Source organism: Procambarus clarkii, chromosome 48 (assembly GCF_040958095.1).
Source record: "Procambarus clarkii isolate CNS0578487 chromosome 48, FALCON_Pclarkii_2.0, whole genome shotgun sequence".
NCBI classification, from domain to species: Eukaryota; Metazoa; Arthropoda; class Malacostraca; order Decapoda; family Cambaridae; genus Procambarus; species Procambarus clarkii.
The window spans coordinates 11588942-11612165 of NC_091197.1; the positions used below are offsets into that span (position 1 = coordinate 11588942).

Below are 23224 nucleotides of genomic sequence, written 5' to 3' on the forward strand. Positions count from 1 at the left end.
TCTTCAAGCGACGTGCGGTGCAATACTCGCAGCTGTTCCTCGTAACTCATGCCTCTTAGCTCTGGAACTAGTCTAGTGGCATACCTTTAAGCTATGACTTGTACTTGGCAACGTATGGACTCCTTGCTGGAGCCACGTACTCCCATATTGGTCTGATATGTGGTATAGAAGGTTCTAAGTGATTCCTTACACAAATTTCTAAATGCAGTTCTGATGTTAGCCAGTCTCGCATACGCTGCTGATGATATCCTTTTGATGTGGGTTGTAGGAGACAGATTCGATATGATCAAAACTTCTAGCTACTTCTCTCTGTCCGTTTCATGTTGAACGACTTCTCCCATTCGGTACCACGAATCTGACCTCCTACTCCCTCCACCAAGCTTCATTACCTTACATTTATTCGAGTTGAACTTTAGTAGCCATTTGTTGGACCATTCTTTAAATTTGTCTAGGTCATCTTGTAGTCTCTTGCTATCTTCTTCTGTCTTAAACTTCTTCATAATGTCTGCATCAAGAAAGATTGAGAGGAACGAGTCTATTCCCGCTGGGGGACCGTTTACAAATATCAGAAACAGGATTCGACCTAGGACTCAACCCTGTGGGACTCCATTTATGACATCTTGCCACTCTGAGACCTCGCCATTCAGAGTGACTCGATGTCTTCTTTTTGCTTAGATACTCTCTTATCCGCTGGAGTATCTTCCTTTTTATTCCTGCCTGCATCTCCAACTTATGCATTAGTCTCCTATGGGGTACTGTGTCAAAAGGTTTTCTAGCAATCCAGAAATATGCAGTCTGCCCACTTTTCTCTTTCAAGCCTAATTTTTTTCGCCTAGTCATAGTGACCAGGCGAAAAATGGCCACAGGCTATTCCCAGGCTATTAATCCTATGATGCAAGATTTGCTATCCCTGAACCTATGCTGGTGATGTGTTACAAAGTTCTTTCTCTCCAGATGTTCTACTAAGCATTTTCTGCCAATCTTCTCTCACCTTGCAAATTAGGGACACTGGCCTGTAGTTCAGTGCCTCCTGTCTGTCACCCTTCTTGTATATCCGGGCTACATTAGCCGTCTTCCAAATTTTTGGCAGTTCCCCCTGTTACTAATGACTTCTTATACACCATTGACAGTGGCAGGCACAGTATTTCTGCTCCTTTTAGAAGCCGTGACGAGAGTCCGTCCGGACCTACAACCTTTGAGACATGCACCTCAAGCAAATGCTCCTTTACCTTCTCTTTACTGGTAATCTCATACTCCTCCAGTGGTGCCTGGTTAGATATTCCCTCTCGTAGGTCAGGAACTACATTACTACTGGTGGTGGTGGTGGTAGTAGTGGTGGTGGTGGGTAGGGGAAGTGTTGGTTGTAGGTGGAAATAGAAGTCATGATGACGGTGATGGTGGTAGATAATGGTGACGACTGTGATGAGGGATGATGAAGGCAGCATTATTAATGCATTATTAATTGTTTCATTGGGGGATAAAAAGATATGATTGTCATTTTGGGTTGTACGTGTTTCTGCAGAGTCCAGATAAGGCACATCAATCCCATTACACTGACTCAATATTACACATAAAATTACTTATAAAATTTATAAACAACATAACAAATAAAAACTACGTCTGTCTGTCTGTCCACATTCTAGGTCAGACACTTGAGGCTCAACCTCACCAAACTTTGCAGTGTGACTGCAAAGTGGAAAGGTCCACATATAAAGGGCTGATCATAGGTCATAGAGGGGTTCCCTCTTCACCCTCTTAACACCATATACTGATAAAGCGTCCGGGAATCTCTTTCCAGAAAAGTGTTAGATTTGCAATGTTGACCAGACCACACACTAGAAGTTGAAGGGACGACGACGTTTCGGTCCGTCCTGGACCATTCTCAAGTCGATTGTGGTGTTGTCACAATCGACAATGTCACAATGATTGTGGATTGTCACAATCGACTTGAGAATGGTCCAGGACGGACCGAAACGTCGTCGTCCCTTCAACTTCTAGTGTGTGGTCTGGTCAACATACTTCAGCCACGTTATTGTGACTCATCGCCTGCACTTAGATTTTCAGTGATTGCAATTCAATGCTATATAACACTGAGGACAGTTCGTGGTGCTTGAGTAAATAGTGATTGTGGAAACAGCTGTTGTGTAAATCAATTGTACTTTCAAATGTACTTTACTCAATTAATTGTTGTTGCAAAAAACTAATTGCTTAAACAACTAGTGATTTGGCGTTAAACTAGTTAATTTTTCAATTAAACGAGTTTTAAATCAGTTGAAAATTTTATATTTTTTCAAAATTGTTATCAATGACATAAAATCGTACAAATGGAAAACGAGATTAAACATAATAAGCCCTTAAATTGACCAATTATATCATCTCTTAAACTGCTCCAATAAATCGGAGCATCTTTCCATATTACTTCATTAATGGTATTAATCTACAATTACAATTTTGACAAAAAATATTCCTGCCCAGTAAAAAAAACATTCAACAGTTACTCGGTATAGTAACAGGAAACCTGGTTGTAAATTGATTAGCGGGCAGTGTTTCAGAGAGAGCCAGCAGGGCCAAAGCTTACCATGATCTGAGGGAAGGAAGAGCTCACCATGATCTGAGGGAAGGAAGAGCTCACCATGATCTGAGGGAAGGAAGAGCTCACCATGATCTGAGGGAAGGAAGAGCTCACCATGATCTGAGGGAAGGAAGAGCTTACCATGATCTGAGGGAAGGAAGAGCTCACCATGATCTGAGGGAAGGAAGAGCTCACCATGATCTGAGGGAAGGAAGAGCTTACCATGATCTAAGGGAAGGAAGAGCTTACCATGATCTGAGGGAAGAGGTCTCAGCCTACTAACAGGAGTCTGGTGTCGTCCACTCCAGTACCCACCTGAAAAAAACAAAACACAGACGTTTTAAGAAGTGTGTGTGTGTGGACCAAGACGTTTGCAAGAAGTAGATGAATGAATATAATTTATTGATTGAACAATTTAAACAAAACAAGAATCAACACAGCTACTGCCATAATTGAAGCAGTTGAGGACCTAGGCTTCGCCAATGCACCGTCAGATCATGCACTGATATCCAATTTTAAGCTTTGAGGCAACTCTTATTAATTTTCAATTTAATTTATAACGATCAAAACAGCTGTCTCAACACCATAAGGGACCCATAGAGACTCACCTCCCACACCTAACCTGCAAAATAATGCAAAACTGCTGAATCCAACGATTTTGAGAGCATGAGCCTAATATGAGCCGAGAACGACCACCCGCAAAGCTAACTCACTCTCTACTACACTTAATAACTACAACAAGAAATAAAGACATCAATTAGCCCTTTCTATGACCGCAACTTATAGTCTTATTTTTAATATGTCTTATATATGTGAATATTGCAAAACGTTAATAGACACGAGTTTTTAACAAATTCGTCCGATTTCATAGAGCTAATTCTGGGATTCTAATTCTAATTCTAATTCTGGGTCAGCGTTCGATCCCCGATGCTTCGTATGGTTGGACTGCATTCCTTCACTCTGTCCTCATAACCCCCAGGTCCTTGTCCCCATACCCCAGCTCTTTGTTCTCATACCCCAGATCTTTACCCTCATATCCCAGCTCCTTGTCAACATATCCCAGCTCCTTCTCCCCATACCCCACCTCCTTCTCCCCATATCCCAGCTCCTAGTCCCCATATCCCAGCTCCTAGTCCCCATATCCCAGCTCCTAGTCCCCATATCCCAGCTCCTTGTCCTCACACTCAAGGTCATCGTGTCTTCAGAGGACAGAATTCCATGGTATGGAATAGCGTCAACTAACGCCACAGAACACACCAACACTGCTTGAGTAAATAACAGAACACAACAGAACACATCTAACACAACACAACACATATATTCAGAACATGTAAATGGACAAACTTTATCATGAATAAAATAGTGTTAGCTGCATATTCTGCTGCTAACGAAGACTTATTACGAAATATGCTAATTAGTTTATTAGTAATTAAGCCGAGCAGGCAGAATGCTTCAGATACCTTCACCCTTGCTAGCTTCACAATCTCCCTCACCCCCCCTATTCCACTCTTTATAACAAAATGGCGATGATGCTTACGATAATTGTATTGTTAACAATTGATTAGATAATTTGCACTCTTATTGGTAAGTAGTAATGAGTTGTGGGCACTCTGGGGCAGGTAGGTCCAAACTCACAAGGATATCAAAAGTTTTTTTTTTACAGGAACACACAATCATTTCTCATAAACAGATGTCAATCAACATCCCCTCTCCACCCGCGCGCGCGCACGCACGCACGCACACACACACAGACACACACACATAAACACTCACACACACACACAGCCTCAGAGTTGTAGCCTTGTTCTCTACAAGTCACTCGAGGCCTTGCACTTTACAAGTCACTCGAGGCCTTGTACTCTACAAGTCACTCGAAGACTTGTACTCTACAAGTCACTCGAAGACTTGTACTCTACAAGTCACTCGAGGACTTGTACTCTACAAGTCACTCGAGGACTTGTACTCTACAAGTCACTCGAAGACTTGTACTCTACAAGTCACTCGAAGACTTGTACTCTACAAGTCACTCGAGGACTTGTACTCTACAAGTCACTCGAAGACTTGTACTCTACAAGTCACTCGAGGCCTTGTACTCTACAAGTCACTCGAAGACTTGTACTCTACAAGTCACTCGAGGCCTTGTACTCTACAAGTCACTCGAAGACTTGTACTCTACAAGTCACTCGAGGCCTTGTACTCTACAAGTCACTCGAAGACTTGTACTCTACAAGTCACTCGAGGCCTTGTACTCTACAAGTCACTCGAAGACTTGTACTCTACAAGTCTTCGAGTGACTTGTAGAGTACAAGGCCTCGAGTGACTTGTAGAGTACAAGTCACTCGAGGACTTGTACTCTACAAGTCACTCGAAGACTTGTACTCTACAAGTCACTCGAGGCCTTGTACTCTACAAGTCACTCGAAGACTTGTACTCTACAAGTCACTCGAGGCCTTGTACTCTACAAGTCACTCGAAGACTTGTACTCTACAAGTCACTCGAGGCCTTGTACTCTACAAGTCACTCGAGGCCTTGTACTCTACAAGTCACTCGAGGACTTGTACTCTACAAGTCACTCGAAGACTTGTACTCTACAAGTCACTCGAGGCCTTGTACTCTACAAGTCACTCGAGGCCTTGTACTCTACAAGTCACTCGAGGACTTGTACTCTACAAGTCACTCGAAGACTTGTACTCTACAAGTCACTCGAGGCCTTGTACTCTACAAGTCACTCGAGGCCTTGTACTCTACAAGTCACTCGAGGACTTGTACTCTACAAGTCACTCGAGGCCTTGTACTCTACAAGTCACTCGAGGCCTTGTACTCTACAAGTCACTCGAAGACTTGTACTCTACAAGTCACTCGAGGACTTGTACTCTACAAGTCACTCGAAGACTTGTACTCTACAAGTCACTCGAGGACTTGTACTCTACAAGTCACTCGAGGCCTTGTACTCTACAAGTCACTCGAGGCCTTGTACTCTACAAGGATAAACGCGCCTTAAGACGAAGCCTTTGTGTGTGTCTAATGTTGCATTGATATTTGTTAACTTTAGAGAAACTTAAGAGTAACTTTATCTTAACTTTTATATTTATTTATTACTTTTAAACTATAACACCTCTTTTCAGAGCTAATGTTATACATCTTGCTATGTTAATTGTTCCAAATGGACAAACTGTTCATTTTCTCTGGCAATGTTCAGGGACTTTAATGTTAACGGAACAGCGAGTAAATTGTATTATGTTCATCAATAATTCATGGCACTGTGTTTATTCGTTGCCATGTAAGCTGGCAGTCAGCCGTGGCAAGGTTCCTGATCTGGGAAAGTCTACGTGTATCTGGGATGGAGTGCGCATGTCAGTCACCGCCCTGGCGGTACCATCACCCCCCCCCCTAGTTTGGGTTAATTGCTCATTACGATGGTTTGTAATAGATTTAATGAGAAGGTGACTGGAAGATTGAATAGAAATTAACTTGGTATCGCAGATTACAGCGTTCAGAGAGGAATGAATTAATTACAGTCGCTTATTTACACTTGGCACGCTAATAGCTCATTGCGCTTGCAATATCTGAGACATTTCTGGTGCCTATATGCCTATATCAGTGTACTCTAGAGTACTCTGTGTGTCCTGATGTTAGGTTATATTATTAGCGAGTGTTGGTACTGTAAGATAAGACTGTGTAGATACACAGGCTTGGTCTCCTGGGGCCAGATTCACGAAAGCACTTACGCAAGTACTAACGAACGTGTACATCTTTCCTCAATCTTTGACGGCTTTGGTGACATTTATTAAACAGTTTACAAGCATGAAAACTTGCCAATCAACTGTTGTTATTGTTGTAAACAGTCTCCTGGTGCTTCGGAGCTCGTTAACTGTTTAATAATTGGAAACAAAGCCGCCAAAGATTGAGAAAAGATGTACAGGTTCGTAAGTGCTTGCGTAACTGCTTCGTGAATCTGACCCCTGGTCGGTAAGTGAAGGCATTGTAGGAAGAGGTTGTCGAAGTCAATTCTATCCACAATAAAACATTATGGAGTGAAAACAATCATCTATATCTTTTCTTTTTAATAAAAGTACAATTATAATTTACAAGATACTTCTGAAAACATGTTTGCATTCGTGGATATATCTACACCAAGAGACGGAGCTCCGTATTTCTGTATAAATTCAGAATTCATAAATTCATTCCTGTATAAAATTTCCCCCAAGTCCCGGCGCAATGTTCCGGACAAAGGTATCTTATTTACCGGTCGGACAGCAAGCAATTGTAGCGAACTTATCAATGTCCCTGCGGTTGATAGGCATTAACCCCAACACCAAACCAAATGTTCTCTCTCTCTCTCTCTCTCTCCCTCAGCACGAGAGCACACGAGGAGCTGCGGCAACTCTTCACGGGCTCACCATAGCCCGTGCTACTTGGAATTTTTTGTTCCAGGTAGCGAATCTTTAACAACAACAACATCTTCACGCCGTACACTGAAGACTGTGTCAACGATGCTCTACACTGACTTTACAAGCAGTTGCAGTATACAAATATATCGATGGTATACTAACAGAACGCCGCCGAGTACTTCCAATGGGTCACTGCGATATTAGGATACTGCCACCTGGGGGCAGCTATTTCGATACTGCCCCCCTAGGGCGCAGTGCTATTTGGATACTGCCCCCTGCGGACGCAGTGCTATTTGAATACTGCCCCCTGCGGACGCAATGCTATTTGGATACTGCCCCCTGCGGACGCAGTGCTATTTGGATACTGCCCCCTGCGGAGCTGAATTCACTCTGGTACGACTGGAAAATACCTGACACCATTTACTAACATTTATGCATAAATCTGCATACAACTCTAAAGTTTAAAGTGAGTGACGACGTTTATTTAAAACATATACTTATGAAGCTCCAGGGGAAATGTGAATGTCTCAAATTATTTACCAGTTTGACCATCCATTTTTTGTGAGTATCCTGGCCAGGTTGGTAGAGCCATGGCTGCGTATTTCCCAGCCATGAGTGTAAGTCACCAATGATCAATTCAATGCTCATACGTACCAAAATAAAAACGATCTCAGTGTATAGGCAGGACGGACAACATATCTTTCCAAAGCACCCAACTGCAGAAACTAAACGGCTCAATTAAGGATTAACTAATACAAAACCTGACAACCACCCGAAACATTCAGACCGTCAACACAGATGTAACTAAAATATGGGATTCGACATAGCGGAAGCTCTTTAGACGAAACACTCTTGTCCAGTTATCACCAGTCATCTCATATAGTCAATATGTTATTCTTACAGTACCACCAGTTGAGAACTGCCAGTTGTTACTCTCCCTCACGGCCCAGTCGCCCAATGAGAAGAGCAGTTCCATTCTTGACAGGGTAAGAACGTCTCTTGACAGACCTACATTGTAAGTTCCATTCTTGACAGGGTAAGAACGTCTCTTGACAGACCTACATTGTAAGTTCCATTCTTGACAGGGTAAGAACGTCTCTTGACAGACCTACATTGTAAGTTCCATTCTTGACAGGGTAAGAACGTCTCTTGACAGACCTACATTGTAAGTTCCATTCTTGACAGGGGAAGAACGTCTCTTGACAGACCTACATTGTAAGTTCCATTCTTGACAGGGTAAGAACGTCTCTTGACAGACCTACAACAATGTAGGTCTGAGAATGAGAATTACATTGACAATGTAACAACAATGAGACCTACAATGTTGTATTGATCATTTGTATAATCACTCCCTCTATCTGAGGATGTAAGATGGTAAAATGGACTTTACAGATTAAGAAAAAAGTTTAAATATAGAGAAAAAGACATTGAGAAAGTGTGTAAATACCTAAGTGTAGTTACAGGATGAGAGCTTCGCTCGTGGTGTCCCGTCTTCCTAGTACTCTTTTGTCGTATAACGCGTTGAAACTACTGACGGTTTTGGCCTCCATCATGTTGTCCCTTTGTTCCAACCCTCTACTACTCTGTTTGCAAAAGAAAATTTGATCATATTTTTTCAGCACCTCTATTAGCTTGAATCTGTGTCCTCTTGTTCGTGAAGTTGCTGGTTTCAGGAATTCCTCTTTGTCAATGTGATCTATTCCTGTTAGTATTTTGTAAGTGGTGATCATATCACCTCTCTTTCTTCTACTAGTTTCAGCATGTTTAACGTCTCTAGTCCTTCCTCGTAGCTCTTGCTTTTCAGTTCCGGAAGCCATTTTGTAGCATGCCGTTGCACCTTTTTGCAGTTTATGTACTATTTGAAATTTGGGCACAATACAACTGCTGCATATTCCAGGTTTGGTCTCACGAAGGTCATGTACAGTTTCTTCAGTATTTCATCATCCATATAATTAAAAGCAAGTCTGAAGTTGGAAAGCGACGCATACGCTCCTCTCACAATGTTCTTTATGTGTTCCTCTGGCGACAACTTACTATCCAAAACCACCAACAGTCTTGTTCTTTATTAAAGTTCTGTAAAGTTCTGTAAAGTTCTGTACAGTAAAAGAAAGTAAATTCCTTTCCACATAATTTGTAAGTTATGTGTGATCTATCCTCTCCGACTCCACATTCCATATCATGGCATTTATTCACGCTAAATTCCATTTGCTACTTTACGCTCTAAGCACCTATTTTATCTAGATCAATTTGAAGGGCATTTACAATCATCTGCGTCTCCTATCTTCCCCCAGTATCTTAGCATCATCTGCAAACATGTTCATATAATTCTGTATTTCTTCTGGTAGATCGTTTATGTAGACGATAAACATTACTGGTGCAAGAACTGAACCCTGTGGTACTCCGCTAGTAACACTCCTCCAGTCAGATACATTGTCTCTGATCACTGCCCGCATCTGTCAGACAGACAGACAATTTTTCATTCATATCAGAGGTCTTCCTGTCATCCCTCCAGCATGTTCCAGTTTCCAGAACAGCCTCTTGTGTGGGACTCTGTCAAAAGCATTTTTTTAGATCCAGAAAGCCACAGTAAACACACACACACAGAATGTGTGTGTGCACCTTTTTGCTGTGTGTGTGTGTGTGTGTGTGTGTGTGTGTGTGTGTGTGTGTGTGTGTGTGTGTGTGTGTGTGTGTGTGTGTGTGTGTGTGTGTAAAAGCGTGCGCAGGCGGGCAAGTTGAGGCTATTGGTCACCACTTTTTTTTGTATGATATCACCTTGAATGGGGTCCCAGGCGCCGAAATGGATGACTAAGGATAGCGGCCCAATCTGTGAGTGACTGTAGCTTGGGCGTGAGTTAAGATGTTCCGGCATGTGGAGCCCTTCTCTACGCTTCTTAAACTGTAAGTATGCGTCTTGTGTGTGTACACCTCGTCACCCACAGTTGTATAGTGGTGGCCCACAGTTGTATAGTGGTGGTCCACAGTCACACAGGTGAGCCAGCAGGTATGGGGAGCCCCGTGCTGTGTCTGACATAACGACCAGCGTGGGAAGAACAATTGCCAATGGCGCACCTCTGCGTATGCTACGCATCGGTCAACGCCGCATGAGTGCGTGTACTCGACGCAGGGTGAGAGCGCTTGCGTCCGTATGTTCACCTAGTTTTACTCAGCTATTTGTGCTTGCAGGATCGATCATCGAGCTTTCCCCTGTTCCTCTGTAACATCTACACTTCCTTTGGCTACTAATGTTTCGCATCAATCTTACGCTAAAACAAAACTTCCACAAATCTCTAACTCATCAGATTCTCACGCTCACACTCATCAAATTCACGCCAGTTGCTCCATCAATCTTCACTCTATTATGCAGGAAGAATATCTATGGGTCATCCAATAAGGTTAGCAGACTTCTAGATGTTACCACTGCTAGGCTTAGGCTCGGCTACAAGTACCTCTGGCAGTTTGTAACATCTGCTGATGTAGATCTGACTAAATGTAAACTCTGTCAGCAGAACTATTCGCATACTTTACGTCAATAAATGTGAAAAAATCGCAGAATTCAGAGATAACACCATCAATGGTGTCCAAGAAATGTGTAAGTACTTCATTCATAATGATGTACTGCCGGGAATCTTAGCGAAGTATCCAAAATTTGCTTACTGTAGATAATGCATGCACATGACTGTAAAGCTGCCGCCCAGTTGGGTGGGTGTGGAGCAAGACTAGTAACTGTGTGACTCACCATAGATGTAAAGTGCCTTGTATAGTGACTGTTGTGAGCCTCTTGTTGAATCACTTGTGATATAAAAAGATTATCGATGTGTATATAAGCATTTGTGTAAATTATTGTATATATATGTACATGAATGTATAACATTAACAATTGTGTAACTATATGCCGGCGATGAGTCACAATAACGAGGCTGAAGAATGTTGACCAGACCACACACTAGAAGGTGAAGGGACGACGACGTTTTGGTCCGTCCTGGACCATTCTCAAGTCGACCGAAACGTCGTCGTCCCTTCACTTTCTAGTGTGTCTGGTCAACAATTGTGTAATTAGCTTCATAAGATTGTCACTTGCTTAGCTAAACGAACTATGGGGTTCAGTTCCTGAATCCATTATATGCTTCTGTAACCCTCTCCACCACCGCCCACGGCATGGGTATGGGGTGCATAATAAAGAATCAATCAATCCCACCCACAGCCTCTTGATCTACTTGCATTCACTGAGAATATCCTTTCCTTCAACGCTGTCTATCTCGGAGTATATAATACCTGCATCGGAAACTCTTCACTCGCGACGTCAGGTCTGGTTCTTTCCGTTTTTCTTCATACTCGCAAGTCTTCGACGAGTCTTCTTGCAAACCTTTGAACCTTTTCGAGCTTTCTTAAATGCCAGTTGGGTATTTCTGAGTATACCTTTCTGTTGGGTATACCTTTCCTTATTGTGAGCCTCCATGGTGCGGTCGGTAAGATACCAGTCGTGGGTTGGTAATTTTGAGGCACGAGTTCACATCCCTGATGATCAACAACACTCCTGAACCAACAACCTGCTTTATCACCATCAATCTACTCCACCGGCCTCAGCCCCAGTTCTTTATACTCAGTAAAAGAATATTCGGGGAATGATGACCAGACCACACACTAGAAGGTGAAGGGACGACGACGTTTCGGTCCGTCCTGGACCATTCTCAAGTCGATTCCAGGAATGGTCCAGGACGGACCGAAACGTCGTCGTCCCTTCACCTTCTAGTGTGTGGTCTGGTCATCATACTTTAGCCACGTTATTGTGACTCATCGCCTGCAATATTCGGGGAATTTTTCTTATATAAATTCTTTAAATCTGTTGAGAGATCAATATATGTAATAAACAGGTTTTGTTTATTAATAATATAATTATTTACTAAACCTGGAACCAAGTTCCTACAAAGTAATAATGTAATGATGCACCATTTATACACGTCCAAACTCGTCCTCTCTCGTCGTACGACGAATTGTGTAAAGAATCGACTAATCCGTTTAAAAAAAATTGTGACATATTAATAAAATTGAAGCACCGTAATAATTACTTTTTCTAAGGGTAGGCTTTGATAGGTGTGGTTAGGTTGCTTGGATTTAGTACGTCGCTGCTAAGGCCAAAACAGTTGCCTTTTTTTTACGAAGTGGCAGATCGAGATAACGAGGCCGGTATATCCTTGGACATCAAGTTTGAAATGATTTATTTGACACAAATTCGCGTCTATAGGAATTTAACTTTGATATCCCAGCTCCTTCCTCTTGACACACACACACACACACACATACACACACACACACACACACACACACACACACACACACACACACACACACACACGTGTTCAAGACAGTCTCCCCTTAAGAGCACCATCCCTGTCCCAGCCCGCCCAGGCGAGCACTACTACCTTTAGGAAGACCAAAAAGAAGACCTACGTTTTCTATATTTGGAATGTTTTTAAGTACGGTTTTACGCGGTTAAAGAATATCTCTGTCGCGTTGCGCGTCGCGTAACCTTATTCCTTGCGTACGCAACCACAACGGCCCTTAGCTTAACCTTATAGATTCTTGTTGGCCTCTGAGAGGGCAGTTGCAAGTTTGTGTATATATACACAAGATTTCCTACATTCTTGTACAGCCAATAGCATGCGTAGCGATTCGAGCAGGTCCTTATAATCCTAATTTTCCCCGGAATGCGACCCGCCAAATCGTTTAACAACCAGGTTTCCAGTCAGTGCTGGGTGAACAGAGGCTACAGTTAAGGATTGGCGACCAGTAAATCCTCCCCGGCCAGGATACGAACCCATGCCAAAGCGCTCGCCAAGCGCTGGGGTGAGTGTTTTACCACTGCGCCACGGGGACATCTTAATTACTTTTCCATAGTTCGTTGCAATTTGTACGATGAGGATCATGCAATTCGAGATGACCGGGTTGTTTTAGCTTTGAAATTCATAAATTAATATAATATTTACAATATATTAATGCATAATTTTCCAGTATATCTGACGGTATCTGAATTTCACCCGCCACTGAACATGTCGTTCTTGTTAAAAGATTCGCTACTTGGAACAAAGTTCCAAGTAGCACGGGGTATGGTGAGCCCGTACACGTAATGGTAACCTAGCTACAGGACACCACTGAGCTCCATTCATAAAGACAATACAGTGTACAGCGCCCCTGGCGGGAACAACGACAATCTCTGGGAAAACAAACAAAGATGGGGGAGGGCCAGAAGGAGCTCTGGGAGAAATCAATAGCTGGAATAAGATTGCTTGAAGGCGAGATTCTTAGACCAGCCTCACCACTCTTTTGGCGAGTCTCTTTAAGGACCAGCACCAGCCTAACACCACACAATCATCAGCCTAACACCAGGTCATCACTGGCCTAACACCAGACCAGCACCAGCCTAACACCAGGCCAGCACCAGCCTAACACCACACAATCATCAGCCTAACACCAGGCCAGCACCAGCCTAACACCACGCTATTACTGGCCTATAAAAACAAAAATAAAAACACCAGGTTTTTATTTTAAGCTCCAAAACACTACAAATCTGATGAAGTTTTTAGATGTGGAAGAAAAACTATCCCCAGCCCCCCCCTCCCCCCCCCCACACACACACACACCCACACACACACACACGCACCCACACACACACACACACACACACACGCACCCACACACACACCCACAGACACACACACACACACACGCACCCACACACACACACACAGACACACACACACACACACGCACCCACACACACAGAAGGAATAAAAACAAGAAAGAGATGTAAGAAGAGGGAAGGGAATGGGGGGCAGCCACGGGCCCCACTCAGTATCTCCAGTAAGATCCCCAGAGAGAGAGAGAGAGAGGGGATGTAGCCCCCCTCCACCAGCAGGCCAGTATCCCCAGAGAGGAGAGTAACAGGATTCACCCCGCCATTCCATCATGCCCTACCTAGTTCCCCCAATCCAGCCTCCCATTCATTCCCCAACTCCTGACCTCCCCCCCCCCCCCCGTTCCCCACCACCAAGTACTATACCTGTCATTCTCAATGTTGTATAACAAATCACTGGTAACAGGGGAACTGCCAAAAATTTGGAAGACGGCTAATGTAGTCCCGATATACAAGAAGGGTGGATAGACAGGAGGCACCGAGCTACAGGCCAGTGTCCCAAATTTGCATACCATGCAAAGTGATGGGGGGAAGATTGTGGGAAAAAGAACTGGTAGAAAATCTTGAGCAAAAGTACTTCGTAACGCATCATTAGCATGGGTTCAGGAATGGCAAATCTTGCCTCACAGGATTAATTTAATTCTATGACCAGGCGACAAAAATACGGCAAGAAAGAGAAGGGTGGGCAGAATGCATATTTTGTAATTGCCAGGAAGTCTTTGACACAGTACCCCATAAGAGACTAGTGCACAAGCTGGAGATGCAGGTCAGGAGGGAGAGGGAAGGTACTCCATTGGATAAGGGAGCACCTAAGCAACAGAAGACAGCGAGTCGCTGTGAGGGGTGAGGTATCAAATTGGCGAGGAGTCACCAGTGGAGTCCCGCAGGGTTCAGTCTTTGAACCTATACTGTTTCTGATATATGTAAATGATCTCCCAGAGGGAATGGACTCGTTCCTATCAATGTCTGCTGATGATATCAAAATTACGAGGAGGATTAAAACAGAAGAAGATAGTATGAGGCTACACGATGACCTAGACAAACTGAAGGAATGGTCCAATAAATGGCTACTAAAATTCAACACAGAGAAAATGTAAGTTAATGAAACTTGGCAGAGGGAACAGGAGGCCAGAAAATAGGATATCGAATGGGAGATGAAGTCCTTCAAGAAACGGGCAGAGATATATAGGAATTGATATCACGCTAAACATGTATCCTGAACCCCACATCAAAAGAATATTATCAGCGGCGTATGCAAGGCTGGTTAACATCAAAACTGCCTTTTAGTAACTTGTGTAAGTAATCTTTCAGAATCTTTTGTATACTACATATGTAAGACCAATCCTGGAGTATGCAGCCCCAACATTGAGTCCATACCTTGTCAAGCACAAGACGAAGCTGGAGAAAGTTCAGATATATACCACTAGACTAGTCCCAGAAGTTAGAGGCATGAGTTACAAGGAAAGGCTGCGTAAATTGCACCTCACATCGCTGGAAGATAAAAAAGAGCTCAGGTAGACATGATCACCACATACCGAATTCTCAGGGGAATTGACAGGGTAGATAACGATGAATAATTTAACACGGGTGATACATGAACAAGGGGACACAGGTGGAAGCTGAGTACCCAAATAAGCAGAGACATTAAAATGAACTTTTTCAGTATTATAGTAGTTAACAAATCCAGTGCCTTAGGCAGTGATGTGGTGGAGGCTGACTCCATACACAGTTTCAAATGTAGATATGATGGAGCCCAGTAGGCTCAGGAACCTATGCACCAGTTGATTGACAGTTGAGTGGCGGGACCAAAGAGCCTAAACCCCCGCAAACACAACTAGGTGAATACTTTAAACCCTATGAGTGAAAAGAAGTCCAAAAAAGAACGTTCCATTGGCGCCCGGATGGCAGACCTTCACTATTATGTGACCTTACCAATCTAATAAACCTTGTAGAATTACCTAATATAATTCCAATTGTGTCTCGCGGTGCCCCAAACATCTGTTTTCCGGTAAATAGAATGTCGCCAGTGAAGGAGGGAACTTAAGTGGTTATTATCGATGTTTACATAGTCTTGTATCCGGCTATGTATACATATAATGTACATTTATACCTTAATATATATAAATATATATTAATATATATCTGGAATACTGGGACAGACTAGGAGCTGGGATTTTTCACTGTAAACAATTACAACTGTTTTTTCCTAACCAATAAAGTGCGAACCCAAGTAACCCACCTAACCTATCGAGGCCTAGGTACAGAAAACGTCAATATTTACGGTGCTTTAAAGTTTACTAATAGGTCGTATTTTTAAGGGATTGGTAGATTCAGTTAAAAACAAAGACCTCCAATAGAGAGGACGAGGTTGATCTATCAAGAGAACGACTCTTCTATTAAATAGAACTCAATATATGTTTAATTTAGATTGCAAAATCAAATCTAAATTTCAATATTTCTTCATAACGGGGAGCCGGTCGGCCGAGCGGACAGCACGCTGGACTTGTGATCCTGTGGTCCTGGGTTCGATCCCAGGCGCCGGCGAGAAACAGTGGGCAGAGTTTCTTTCACCCTATGCCCCTGTTACCTAGCAGTAAAATAGGTACCTGGGCGTTAGTCAGCTGTCACGGGCTGCTTCCTGGGGGTGGAGGGCTGGTCGAGGAGCGGGCCGCGGGGACTCTAAGCCCCGAAATCATCTCAAGATAACCTCTCAAGATAACAGGTAAAGCTCTCAGTGCTCCACTACATCTTTATACCACTTTTCCGCAACAAATAATTTTGTGATTGGCTTTCTAAGCCAAACGAAACTTTTTATTCTTGTGTGTTTTTTACTCGTTCAAAAGCAGCATCTTGACTTTACTCAAACAGTTGATCGCTCGACCCAGGGCTGAGAACGGTATATCAGGATAAGACAGACACGATTGGGCACACTTCGACTCGGATTAGGCTTCTGTTTACCTACGATTAAATAGGTCAGTCCGTCCTCCCAACTAATGCGTCTCAGTTTGTACGACATGCCCCCCCCCCCTATTGTATAAATTTCAAAATATTATGACAAGTAAATATCCAAGTTTTCTATGCATCGGTACGTTGGGTTAAGTGGGTTGGTTGGGTGTGTACGTTTCTGATTAGGTTAAATAGATCTGGTTAAATCAACCAGATTATTTAACCAGAGCTTCTGGTTAGGCCTTTCTGCTTAGGTCTGGTTAAATAAAAAAAATAACACTTCGTATTTTGAACGTTGTGACAACGGGCACAATAGGTACCCCCCCCCCCGGGAGTTAGGCAACTGTTGTGGGTTGCATCCTGGAGAAGGTCAGTAGTTGGTCAAGGATGGACCTAGATAAGTCTAAGTACAGGCTTCCTGTCCCCCAACAATAAGGAACTAAAAAAAACGGCCCTTCTGAAAAACATTAAATAAATCCAATTCCACTTTCCACTTCCTTTCTCGAGGACAAAAAAGCCCTAAGACCTCCCCCCCCTCCCCTCCTAGGTACCCATTTACAGCTAGGTGAACAGAAACACCGGGTGCAGTGCCTCAAACACCCCACCCAGCCTGAGAACCTACTCCACAGCATCTTGTAGCCTCAGTCAAGCCAGTATTTACATCCACCTTTTAAACAATCTCCAATATGACAAGAGATTGGAAATGCCTCGTCTAGGCTGGACATAACCTGCCTTCTAGAAATACCATTTCCTGCGACTACCATTTTCTTGGGCACATTTATTTGATCGTCAAGGAACCTAAGATTTTAACCCCCTCCCCCGGGGGGTAAAGGAAGGGGGTTCCCGGAACACCCCGGGGGGGGGGGGGGGGAAGGGAATTATCAGGGAGAGCGCGCCAAGCCATTACGACTATATAGCACTGGGAAGGGGTCAGGATAAGGATTTGGGATGGGACGGGGGGGGGGGGGGGGAAAGGAATGGTGTCCCAACCACTTGCGGACGGTCGGGGATTGAACGCCGATCTGCATGGAAGCGAGACCGTCGCTCTACCATCCAGCCCAAGTGGTTGGGGGTGGGGGAGGGAAAGGAACGTTCCCAACAATTTCAGCCCCGTTGCTGCGACTGACTACGCTTGTTACCTGTCATACAAGCGATTGTTCGCAAACAATACTAACCTTGTTTACAAATCACTTGGTGTATAATTTCCTTTTTCGCAAAAGCCTGCTGGAAATCTAATAAATTGTTAATTGTTTACTCCAATCACCTGACAGCCACGACTACACAATTAAAACAAAAAAAAATCAATACAATATGAACGGAAAACATTTTGTAATACTATGTACTAGCAATAGTTTGTACTAGTATAAAGACCGCATAATCACTAGCACGCAATGGAACTAGTCTGAAACTAGGCTCCTCAACTTGAGAAATGTCAATCCCTGTAAACTCCCAATTCGGTCAAGAGCCATTCAAGTTGGGAGTTTATTTGAAAGCCTAATATAAATATTTTGGCCTGAAACAGGATATGGTCCTGTATATAATTTACTCCAGTAATCAATTTGGTTCAGTGCACGATATGCAAAACGATTTCAATCCAGGTTTCTGTGTTCTGGCGATTCCAGATGGTTGCTCATGGTGGTATGACCCGAAAGGACTTATTCAATCATAACGCCTTTACTGGGAGTCGAACCAGCGAGCTCTCGCTCGACCTAACAAGGAGTCGAACCAGCGACCTCTCGCTCGACCTAACAAGGAGTCGAACCAGCGACCTCTCGCTCGACCTAACACGGAAGTCGAACCAGCGACCAACAACCTGCCGCTTGTCCTCACGGTGTAGAACCAACGACTTTCCATTTACAGGATAAAATAAAAAAATAAAAAACTTAATTAAAGTCTGGTAAATTATGATTTATTTTTCATACTAAAAAAAAAAATGAGTAGAAAAATGTTAATCCATTTTTTACACAGTTAATTTTGTTTAATTACAATCGGGTCTGAAACGTGTGTAGGTGAAGAACCCTTTATGTCATTGTTGCTCTAAACTCACTCAACCTTAAAGCTACAGGCTTTTTACCTTAAATAACATACAGCTGTTGACCCCCTAACATACAGCTGTTGACCCCCTAACATACAGCTGTTGACCCCCTAACATACAGCTGTTGACCCCCTAACATACAGCTGTTGACCCCCTAACATACAGCTGTAGACCCCCCTAACATACAGCTGTAGACCCCTAACATACAACTGTAGTCCCCCTAACATACAGCTGTAGTCCCCCTAACATACAGCTGTAGACCCCCTAACATACAGCTGTTGACCCCCCTAACATACAGCTGTAGTCCCCCTAACATACAGCTGTTGACCCTCTAACATACAGCTGTAGTCCCCCTAACATACAGCTGTTGACCCCCTAACATACAGCTGTAGTCCCCTAACATACAGCTGTAGTCCCCCCTAACATACAGCTGTTGACCCCCTAACATACTGCTGTAGTCCCCCTAACATACAGCTGTAGTCCCCCTAACATACAGCTGTTGACCCCTAACATACAGCTGTAGTCCCCTAACATACAGCTTGTAGTCCCCCCTAACATACAGCTGTTGACCCCCCTAACATACTGCTGTAGTCCCCCTAACATACAGCTGTAGTCCCCCTAACATACAGCTGTAAACCACGTAAGTCGTTATTTACAACTGATATTAGATCTCCCAAAGGCCCAAGCTGAGTTGGACACTGCTGCTTGGTCTCAGCCACTCGTGGCCTCCCGAGAGACTCATACGCTCTCCTCTGATTGGTCCCGCCGTCCCTAGCTTGGATATTGATTGATGTCACAACCAATCAAATTCGGTCACGTGAGCACTAGCTCTTGATTGGCTACAATACCTTGTGGTACCACTGAGCAAGCACAAGGATCAGACTTTTGCTTCCCCCCCCCCCACATAGATGAACAAAGATATAGATGAACCAAAGATACATATTAACGAAGAATATATATTCCTGAACTACGGACTTATTTTCCTCAATCGTATCTACTACATATATTTCTAACTCTCACAGCTCCCCCCAGGAGGCAGTCCGAAGCAACTGTCTAGCATTAAGGTACCTCTTTACTGTTAGGTGAACAGTAAAGCATTAGGTGAAAGAAACACTGTTTGTTTCTGCCTCGACCGGGAATCGAACCCGGGCCCTCAGAACTACGACCCGCAGAGCGCTGTCTACTCGGCTGCGAGTGTGTGTAGAGGTGAATTATTTTCATGGGTACACGTGACCCATGATGGTCTCCCCCATGTGGGTGCATAACCCATTCTTGCCGTGTTGTGTTTACGTACAAACAACATCGACCAGTTGTCATGTGTTGTGATCTTCACAGCACACACACACACCACACACACACACACACACACACACACACACACACACACACACACACACACACACACACACACACACCACGGCACATGTCTCCTACACTCCCTCTAGTGCCCCCCCCCCATCCCCCCCCCTCAGTGTTGTTAATGTTACTTATCTTTGCTCTCATGACCGAGTCTTTTCCAGGCTCCACTAAACAATCCGGCGCCTGTCAATATCAAACTTTAATCGGAATCAATTTCCCCTTTTTTTCTTTCCTAGATGTGCATATTCATAGCTCAGTGTCTGGCTTCTTTTCGTGTCTACTGTACGTGGCATGTACTGTACGTGGCATGTACTGTACATGGTATGTACATGCATTTCTTTTCCTGTCATCCTCCTTTAAGAGAAGTGTTCAGGTCTTCCCATTCCTCCGGGTCCTAGGCTTCAGTGATTCTCAAATTCCTCGTCTTCGTAAATCCTTCTCTCGCTTTGGTTATCCAAACACTTGATCAACTGTGCCTATTGTCGCGCTAAAGGAACTTTCATCCCACTTTAAACCTGCTTCAAGCACTAGGTAACCCTAGTGCTCTTCCTTCCTTCTCATCGCGTACAAGCTCGTCTCCTCTACCCTCCTACATACATGCCCAACATGAACCTTCGTCCGGCCGCTGTCACCGCTAGCTCTTCCCTCTCTCAGTCGAGGTAATCGCTATTAACTCCAATGGTATTCAATCTTCCCGGCATCCACCACACATTTTTACTTGTATAATAGCCTCACGACGGGTATAATAAGCCAAGACGAACTGAAACGTTGCTTTATAATTCATTTAATTCCTTGTGTCGGGGGACAAGCAGCCTGTGGGTATATATATATATATATATACGTTAAGCTTATATCGACGTCTCTCCCACCCAAGGTCGAACTACTGACCCTTCTCAGGATGCAACCCATAACAAGCTCTCTTATACTCATGAGTATATACCTATTTACTGCTGTGTAAACAGTGGTATATTAGGTGATAGGAAATGTGCCAACCACTCCTGTCCCACACCGGGGGATTCGAACCCCCAATTTCCAGATTATGAGTTGAGAACGAATCTGTGTTGTACTACCGGGGACCATATTTTCTGGTCTAGCGGGTGGATCTTATCCTCCAAAAGCTCTCTAAGTGCACTACTTAAAGTGAAACTCATTCTATGTTATTTTTAACTCTATATATACAATTTTCACATTGAAAACTTTTCCGGGGCCTTCCTGTAGCTACACTACTTTCAAACAAGTGTCTGAAAGTTTGCTTCGGGCCACTGCGACATAGCGACGATCCGCCACAATACATATATTCATTTTTCTCGGTGAAAATCGACGGTCGGCTGATAGATGGTACCGGGCCTATCGCAGTTGTGGCGGCATTTTCAACAATTGATTATCGGCAGTTCTGATGAAGTTTTTAAACATCGGCTATCGCAGTTCTGATGTTTTTATCAATAGGCTATCGCAATTCTGATGACGTTTCAATATGCCTATCGTAGTTCTGATGATGTTATCAATTAGGCTATAGCAATTCTGATGACGTTATCAATAGGCTATTGCCAGTTCTAACGACGTTTTTATCAATAGGCTATCGTAGTTCATTAACTCCTCAGCGCTGTAGCTCATTGTCCTCAAGCAACAAACACTTAACCTTTGAGTTGTGCTAACTTGTAAAACCACGCCGCGCGGTGATCTGCAGTTTTACAATACTGCACCGTCACCGACGATAATTTTAAAAAATATTTGTTCAGCTTTGATTAGTCTCTTAAAGTTTTTTCTCTCACAATTTACGACCATAACATGGAGTTTTTATATTCTCCACGTCCTCTGATACTGCATGGAGAGAATTACGATTCGCATTCCTTGGCAAAGTCAGTACAACCACGAATTTTGACACGAAATGTCTGCTAGCCCGTTAGAACGCACTTAGTTACTCCACAGATGTATGTCCGCGGGAACCACTTCTGTTTCACACTATTTAAAAACACGAACAGTTTAAACCTATAGTTCATAGTTCAATCTGTTCACTTGTTTGAAATTAGGTTTTTCGGTGGATTCTCGGGCTCACCGATACACACAGACAGACTCTTGTCAAAGAGCGTTGCTCCTTGGGTCTGTAACAGGTGGCAAACGTCTGCCTCGATAGTTCCTGCAATAATTAAGAGTGTTAAGGCTAGCCAGGTAACTTGTCATAGGCTCCCAGGGTTCCTCGTATCTTTGGATTACATGATTACTCACTCACAGCTCACCTGACAACGGTTCGCCACGTATTTGATCGGACTAAAAGCACTTTAATTCCCGTTAGACGGTCTCTAAAAGTTCATTCAGACTTCCCGCGGTGATTTGTCCACTGTTAAACATCGTCTTTGATGACAAGCGGGTCCAATGAACTGCAATTCACCACTACCAATATTACACTACCGTCTGCGCCGATTGCAGAGGGTCCAATGGTGTTTTCAGCGATCAAACCTACATACCGCTTGCTCAAGGCTGCTGGGCTCCAGCCAATCCCGTTCTTTCTTGCCATGACGTCACCTCGATAGCGATATTCGCGGTTTTAACTGGGCGATTTGACTTAATATGATGCCCTTAGGCTGCGACACAAGTGTTTTTTTTTTTTTTTTCCGCTGGACAAAAATCACATTTTGTCGCTTGTTGTTGTTGTTAAAGAGTTGCCTCCTGGAAGAAAGTTCCAAGTAGCACGGGCTATGGTGATCCCGTAGTGCATTTTTGACGTATACTCTACCAAAGGCCCAAAATTGTCCGCACTTGAAAATGAATGCGCTAGAATCTCGAGGAATGGTATGCCTGGTATGTGGAGTATATCTTGAGGTTATCTTGAGATGATTTCGGGGGCTTAGCGTCTCCGCGGCCCGGTCCTCGACTAGGCCTCCTTTTTGAGTTACATACCCCCAGGAAGCAACCCGTAGCAGCTGTCTAACTCCCAGGTACCTATTTACTGCTAACAGGGGGCATTAAGGTGAAACAAACATTTACCCATTTGTCTCCGCCTCCACCGGGGATCGAACCCGGAACCTCAGCACTACGAATCCGAAGCGCTGTCCACTCAGCTATCAGGCGATCAGGTCTAGCATATAGAGGTGTATTGTGTAAAGGAATGTAGTATCAGGAATAGGCCAGGTATTTACGGTAGGCCTAGGGGGGGGTAAGAGAGAGGGAGGCTCAAGCGTAGGGAGGCTCTGGTATGACTGGGTTTTGGTATGTGGCGGGGGGGGGGG

The 23224-nt window shown here is 43.8% G+C and overlaps 1 protein-coding gene across 4 annotated transcripts in view; it reads right to left on the reverse strand.

Moving 5' to 3' along the window:
- The window catches only part of LOC123764777 (protogenin), a 250529-nt gene extending 228247 nt beyond the window's left edge, over positions 1 to 22282 (reverse strand). For 3 of the 4 annotated variants that reach the window (XM_069302610.1, XM_069302608.1, XM_069302609.1), the window contains exon 1: positions 22235 to 22281. The gene's annotated coding sequence lies outside the window, so the exon portion shown is untranslated. Of the gene's footprint in view, positions 1 to 22234 lie in introns of all 4 variants that reach the window. The other variant, XM_069302607.1, reaches the window with a different exon arrangement.
- Between the last annotated feature and the right edge of the window lie 942 nt (positions 22283 to 23224).